The following is an 8,352-nucleotide window of genomic DNA, read 5'->3' on the forward strand; positions in this document are numbered from 1 at the left end:
GATCGCTATCAAATATAGAACCCAACTAGGTTGGGGTCTAACCCACAAGGAATGCAGATGAAATAAGTTTACTAGCACTTAAATTCAGTTGTAGTCATTATATTCAGAAAGTAAATGGGGGTTTTGTTGTTTAAGAAGTAACAATAATCAATGTTCACAGTAACAGAGTGAAACAAACTTAAGGTTTTAAATAATATGAGAAAGTAGCTAGGACTGTATTCCATGACATTTAACTCAGTAGTCGTCTCATATTAGTGATATTGTATCAATGCGTCACAAGACAAATCTAGCAAGTTATGTACATCTAAACACATCCTGGTCCTATTAGATGAATTTTATTCTTTACCTTCCAGTCTCCGAATGTGTATCTAACTAACTCTTGCTTTTGACCTCAGAAAACTATCCCCTTCCGGGTTCAATGATTTGAACCTCGAATCTCTATTGTAGTTTTATTTTCCTAATTGCTACCCCTCTCCCGAGAAAGTAATGAATAGAGGAAAGTTTTAATGCATGCATTCGGTAAAAGGAAAATAAGACGAAGAAAACTACAATGCATTCTAAATAATGAACGACAATCATCTATACGTTTGCCTACTTTGTTATTCCTTCATGATTTCCACAACCTTAGTTATGGGGTTTAGCTACTCATATTCACAAGGAATGAATCAAGAATCAATGTAGAATTCATAAGACAACACTTACATTTATGCAAAAGTAAACTTTGAATCACAGGAATGAAAAACAAATCAAGAAACCAAAATATTGTATTAATGTTTTGATCCTCAAAAAGTTGTTTGGTAATATGTTTCTCATGTTGGTCCAAAGCTCTAAAATCTGTAAAATTGCCTAACCCTTAGAATAAAATAATTTTTGGTATTTATAGAGGTATAAAATCCAATCCTAAACCAACTAGGAAAACTTAAGTCGGCACATGTTCGCGATGACCCTTCACGGGCCGTACTATAGTTCACGCCCCGTGGTCTTTGTACTGTGGTGTTTAACTTGGATCCACAAACATGTGGTCCTGTACTTCTTCACAGGAAAGCTCTATGATCTGTGGTCCTCTTCATGCCCCATAATGGGATCCGTGGTCCTTTACTTGGAAAAATTCAACTAGTTTTCACCATGCCTTTCACGATCATTGGCCACGATCCATGGTGGGGTCCACATCCTGTGATGGGTCCTGTGGAGTTTCCCTTAGCACATTTCATCAGGTTCTCTTCTGCAACATCTTCAACATAACGACAAGCCACCACGATTCTTATAAGGCATCATGGATCGTGGTGACACTCATGGTCCTTGATTGTAGCACTTTCCTCAGAAAAACTTATCAGAACTCAAAAATAAGCAAAACTCATACGCGACTTAGTTTTCTTGAAAAATGAAAAAAACACATATCATATTTACAAAAATATGCTTGCAACTTACACTAATTCACCATTTTGAGCGTCAAAAGTGTCATAAATACGTGACACATCAACACCCTCAACTTAGAACCATTTTTTGTCCTCAAGCAATAACACAAAACAAAATAACTATCAGAAGACATATACCATTGCAACACACGAAACCATGACCCTCTCTTTCAACCAACTCAATGCAATGCATGAATAGTCTAACTAACTCACAAGGATATTTACGACATCACACTACTCACAGGCAACTAAACCAATGAAAACAATAATGTACCAATCAATATAACAGCTTAACAGCATAATCATAGTGCCCTCACCACAAAGAAGTCTCTCACATGATATGTATAAGCACAACAGAGACTGAAATGAAATCACTCACACTTACAAATGAAGTCCAATCAATGCACACGTATAGATCATAGGTTTGTCCTTATTTTCTACATTTTAACTTTCGAATAAATCTTTTAGGATCATATTAGGACTTTCTTTGCTTGTAACATAGGCTCGGGTAGGATTTATTTAGGATTAAAGTGACTATTTTACCCCTCCACAACTCTACTTTTACTTAGCTACTTCTTTTTCAACCCCAAACTAGTGTCATCCCTTTTTATTCTTCTTTTATTTACGCCTGGTAGTTGTTTCCACTTTCGTTATTTCTTTTTCTAAGTGTTTTTATCATTGCACTTTGAATTCTCTGATGCTTTACACTTTTTCTTTCATTTCCTTAGCGGAAACAACCCAATGCTTTTCTTTTTCCTCTCGTTACACAGTTCTTTTGATACCCCACTTTTTCCCTTTTTTCTATAATACCAACCTTAAATTAGGCATATAGTCTGAGTTGAGGTGCACATTGTCTTAGGAGGAACCAGGGCCAAGATAAATATCTACAGTCAGACAGGAAAGGTGAATTATGTTATTTCGAAGAAAAGGTCTTTTTCATGTTCAAACTTTTAGTTCAAATGGTATAATTTCATTTGATCAGTTATTTTTAGGCTAAGTGACTTATTTTTAACAACGTCCTATGATCCTATCGTAATCAAGCTATTCAATTAATTCAGTGAGACTAACCAAGAAAGTTCTAGCTTACAGATGCATTTTTTGAACTAAGTAATTCATCTGACACATACATGGCACATATGTTAATTTAGAACTAATCAATACAGTCATATTCTGGAAAGCATTTGATTGAAAATTCAATATGTACATTGTCCTATAAAGATCCTAACAAGTCAATATTCACAATTCAGACACAATCGCATAGCATTTCAAAAAATTTCAATTGGGAATCATTTTTGTTCAGTTCAAAGCAATCATTTTCACAGGTTACTATATACTTCTATAGACTCTTGTATTTACACAAAAATAACCTAAACATGCTAGTTATACTAGGTATTATGCTTGAGAGAAAACAAATATGGCAACAAACTCCTAAGTAGTCAGGATGCCCCACCCCCATCAGAAAGTTGTGCATCATCCTCAATGAATATCAAAACACTTAAAAGTAAATACATGGGAGGCAATCATACCTGCGATGCCTAGGCATCAGTTCATGGCTCTGTCATAGCAATAACAGTGGCCGGTGTACTCAATGATATAGGCTCACCCGAAGGGTTATTTCCCATAGTAGGAGTGAGCATGTTGGAAGGCACCTCACTAACAGTGGTCTCTGGTACTGGTCTCAGCTCTCTTAGAAGGAGCAACTTTACTAGTCGCTACGCCAACCTCGTAGCCTCAAGTTGCTGCCTCTCTAGCTCTTCCCTCTCTTTGGCTTCCCTTTTAGAAATTCACAATGTTTTTTAGGCACGCTTGGCCTCAGCTCTTCTCTCTTTTTCAGCATTATCAGAAGAGATGTCCCTATCTTGATGTTTCTTGACTTACCTTTCTTATTAGGTGCAGGTGTCGAAATAGAGCACCATACATCATCTAATTGAATAGGCTCATGAGGTGCACATAATAACTGCATCAAGGCATCTATAGCAACAATAGGAGCAGTAGTGGTCAACTTCTCTTGCAATTTATCCAAGTCCTGATACAAGGCAGCCAATTGTACCTGTATGGATTCAGTCTCCTCAGCACTCAACCTACCACTCCACTCTATAAGTTGGGCCTCGAGTCCATCCACACGACCTTGGATGATAAAGATCTCCTGCTTGAACTTGGAGTGAAGCTGGGCCGCCTCCTGTTGTACTTGAGCTTGGACTACCCTTGGCAGCCACTTAATAATTTGATCTACTAAATCCATTAGCTGTCGATGATATTGCACCAATATCTCAATGAAGGCATATGGTATAGTGATCATTATACCTTTGGTGGCGGACGGGGAAGTAGTCGGCCTACTCTCTCCCTCGTGCTGCTCTTTGGCCTTGTCGGTCGGAGGAACTATCGTAGCTCCCTCTAAAGATAGTGTAGGAAGAGGTGGACCCATAGTCAAAGTAAAGGCATGACTGGTCGAGTTGTCTTGGTCTTATAGAGGGTTGTCCATTTATTTAATTAACACCGTATTCATAGACTTCTTAGTTGTGGTGCGACAATTATAGTATTTGCTCATTGGGATGCCCGCAGACTCATACAACTCCTAGATTAGGCACCAGAATGGTAATCTAGTCCGCTCATTGAAATATCTATCCCAAATCTCTATCACAAACAAACAGCCTCTATGTAAGCCAAATCCATCCATAATGCAGGCCACTAGTTACGCTTGCGATAGGTGAAGAGTGTTTTCATTTTTGATCATTCATAGACGGGAATGAACAATAGCCCACCAAAAGTTAGTTGGGAATGTGAGGGAGGCTTTAGTAATGAGCTTTCTTGGGTTGGTCACCCATAGTGCATTTCACACCCTCAATAGAAATCAGCCCTGCGATCCACCACATAGTCTAAGTTTGCTCCTCTGAGTCACTCATACGATCCTCGCTAGTGACTAAATAATGTTGTGCTCATACAAACAGGTCTGGAAATCTGTGTGAGAAGCTAGACCATATAAGAATCGATCGATAGTGGTCTCAGAGATGTTTACTTATACCCCATAGATCTGTACTTACTCCAGTGGTGGTGATCTCAATGTCATATCCCTCTTCTTCTTTTTAGAAGTATCACCAGGAACCGCGTTTAGCATCATTATGGCATAGGCTGGATAAAACTCCTGAGGGAGAGTATGGCCATAATATCCTGGCTTCTTATTCATCCACTCGTAATGATATTTGTCAAACAAGTCCTTAGGCTCAGGAAGTGCGGAGAGGTTGTCAGTGATGACCCAGACTTCTGGTACAATATCCTTTTTTCATAGACATTTAAAACCTTTGTTCAGGTCAATGGTGAATATATCATATTGGCCCGATGTTGCCCACCTATTTCTCAAGAATGCAATAAGGCATTGGCGAGTTGTGGGTCACTTTCTCTCTTAATTACTATGTGTTCTTTACTGCCTTGTCTTTGTTTGCCTTCGCCTCTACCGAAGCCATTTACCTCCTCTCTAAACTATTCATTTTCTCCACTTTTTGCCTCTCTAGACTGTTCATTTTATTTGTTCAAGTCGGCTACCTTATAATGACCCTCCAGATTATTTTCCTAATACTACTTCTATTTTGTCATTTAAAATATTCTTATAGTGACCCCGAGTCATTTATGACCTTCTATCATTAATAGCATGGCTGCCATGTCATTCATTTCAGTTTTAGATCCGTTGTCCTATTTCGAAGCTTCTATAACTTGAAAAGTTGACTATGGTCATAACTTTAGGAAAATGACCTCAGAATAAAATTTTGATAGTTCTATTAGCTCCAAAATTACCAAATTAGGCTAGTAGCATGGTGGGAATGAGTTGAGGCAATTGGTATGAGTTTGAGGCCATTTGGCATTTTTGCCTTCGAAATTTGGCCTATGGTTCACTTTGGTCAACTTTCTTGGAAAGCGCACTCAAATGAAAATTCAGACAACGAGATTAGTTCTGGAATGTCAAATTTGATCTAGAAAGACCCTTCGTTTACTTCTTGAGGCTTCCGATCTAATCGTAGGCCCGTTGTGTAATTTGACTCAAAATGGCCCACTTTCAATCGTAGCTACCACATATGGAAATTTTGACTACGTCATTGAGTTTGGAACATCGAATTTGGTTGGTTAGCGTATCTCTTTTGTACGCACGGGGTTCTAAATGAATTTCGAGTACCCCATCGGAGTATATGAACTTGGAGAGAAACTCAAATTTTGCAGATATCTGGTGCAGCATCATTTACTCTCTTCGATCGCAGGTGTAAGGCCATATTCGCAGAAGTCTATGATTTTGGTCTCCGTGATCGCAAAGCCCTGGCCGCGTTTGAGGAGGTTTGAGTCTTTGACCTCTACGGTCGCGGGCCTAGCGCCGCATTCATCAAGGTCAATATCTTTGGCCTCCACATTCGCAGAGCACTGTATCCGCGTTCGCGAAGGCATATTTTGGTCTTTCACTTAGAATAAAAAGACTTTGCGAGACAACCTCGAATTATTTTTCTAAGGGTGATTTCTCTCTCGTTTGGAGCTCAATTTAGGCAATTCAAAGGTCCAAGTTTAAGGGAATTTTGTAGGGAATCTATTGGTGAGCTAGAAATCTCGAGGGGAGGCACTATTTGAGATAAAACTTTAAATTTAGCAGCTGGTTGTTATGTTTTCGAGTTATAATTATGTTGATATTTGAGGGACTATTTCTTACTCATTTTGACTCCAATTGCAGTGATTCTTTAGGCTAAATTATGGGTTTTCTGTAGGGATCATCTTGGTTCTATTAGTTTGGGCCAGGGGTTAATCATTTGTGGTAATTTTCTGCTCCTAAAATATTGTCTTTTTCCATTGTCTTAGCTAGAACTGGGTTTTTGTTGCATGATTGTGTTGGGGGTGTGATTGTGTGTGAGTTATGTTCTTTTTTGGAACACAAGCTGAGGATAGTAATTAGAACCTATTTTTGGGGTCAATTTTGAAATTCTGAATGCGGGTCCACAATTCCCATTTTAGACCCCGAAATTGGTCCATCTCCAAAAATTATAAAATTAGTGTCTAAATGACCGTAATGATGTTGTAATTCTATTTTTGATAGTGTGGCATCATTCCGAGGTTGTTCAGAAGGGAAAACCTCTAGCATTGTCAGTTGGAGCTAGCTTGTTCAGCCTACAGGTAGGCTACGACTTTCCTTTCTTTAGATTGAGCCAGAATGTGTGAAATCATGTTGAGATTAATGGAATTTAGGTTGGGTAGCTTATCGGTATATCTTAGGTGTTAGAAATTATGTTTTAGGCTTTTATCGGACATTTCAAGCAATTAAAAGTATGTGATCTCTCTGATGAATATTAGTACTTTAAGTGAAGATGATTTCTTATATTTGGCATTGTGAAGAATGTTGACCTTAGTATAGGCTATTTGAACTTCCTTTAGATACCCTAGCGTTGCTCCGATGTATTTAGATCTTTGTAGAATGGTGTAGTGGGCTAGTGCTTGGTAGTTGGCCTTAGTTAGGCGATACCCTTGCTCTTAATAACACCCTTATCCATAACTCGGTATAATAATGACTTCGAGATACATCGGAAATACTAGATTTTGTGACCATTTGGTTTCATCTCTGTTTCAAGTTTTGGCGGTATATTAGTTGGCACATTGGAGAGGAAACTCTCAGTACTGTTGTAGTCTAGTTGGAAAAGAGAATATTTGGCACCACAGGATAAATTATCTGTGAGCATCTGGTTACCTAGTCCTGGCCTCTGTTTTGAATTATCGGAAAACATCCGGGTACCTAGCCCCAGCCTCTGCCGGCTTGCTAGTATGACGATCATTCAAGTACCCAGTCTTGGCCAAGAATATATCGATGAGTTATGGTGAGCATTCGTGTACCCAGTCTCGGCCTCGACTACAATGATTTATCATAGAGAGCATCTAGGTACTCAGTCCCGTCCTTGTCCATGTTGGATATTCGAGCGAGCATCTAGGTCCCAATCCCAGCCTCGACCCCTAAGGCACCCCTTATTCATTGACTCTTGGAGATTCTAGGTTTGGAAATGATACATTCTTTAGTTCCTGACATCGCAAATTCTTGGTTCCCAGCCTTGGTAGTTGTAGCTATTTTTTGTACTTGGTGGGCTTATGGGGGTTCGTTTAGGTTTTTATTTAACTTGCACACAAGTGTCCCTACAGGGCTTATGAGGGCCTAGTTGGGTATAGTTAGCTATAGTTCTCATAGATAGTTCTCTTTTCACTTTAGATGCTTATGTTGATTCCTACTTAGGCTTATTCCTCTTTTTCATATTGTTTTTACTTTTCTACTCAGTCGGCCTATGATGCCTACTGGGTACCTGTTATCTTGGTACTCATATGTCATACTCCGAGAGGGTACCCTAGGAGTGGCCGGCACTCAAAAACCATAGCTGGCCTCCGAGAGAACCACTTGGTCTCATCACTGATTCGTTCATTAGTGGAAGACTTAAGTGAAAATAAGAATACTTATGTGGGCTCACCATCATCAACATCAAATGAAAGAAATAATCCTTAGAAGAAGTAGTTTCAAAGGATAACTACTCCAATTACATCATCAAACTCTGTCTATGAAGCCTCTAACACTATTAGACGGTGCCAATGATATGTCCATGGCTACCTCAAAAGAAATATAATACTCAATAATAATAAAAGGATAAAGAGTTCCTCCGAATACCAGAAGGGCTAACCAAATAGATGGAAAGTAATGATCTTCAATGATGCGCCTGTTGACGATCTCTAACACCTGTATCTGCATCATAAAATGATATAGGTCGAATGACGTCAGTACATGAAATGTACGAGTATGTAAAATAGCGGGAAAGTAAGGACAGATATCAAGAAACTCTTCTCAGGAAAACTCGGCTCAAAACTCAACATCATCTCAATATCAATATGTAATTCAAGTTTAATAATAATAATAATAAGCAATGCTTACTCAGTTTGG

The sequence above is a fragment of the Solanum dulcamara genome, chromosome 10 (assembly GCF_947179165.1).
Source record: "Solanum dulcamara chromosome 10, daSolDulc1.2, whole genome shotgun sequence".
NCBI lineage: Eukaryota > Viridiplantae > Streptophyta > Magnoliopsida > Solanales > Solanaceae > Solanum > Solanum dulcamara.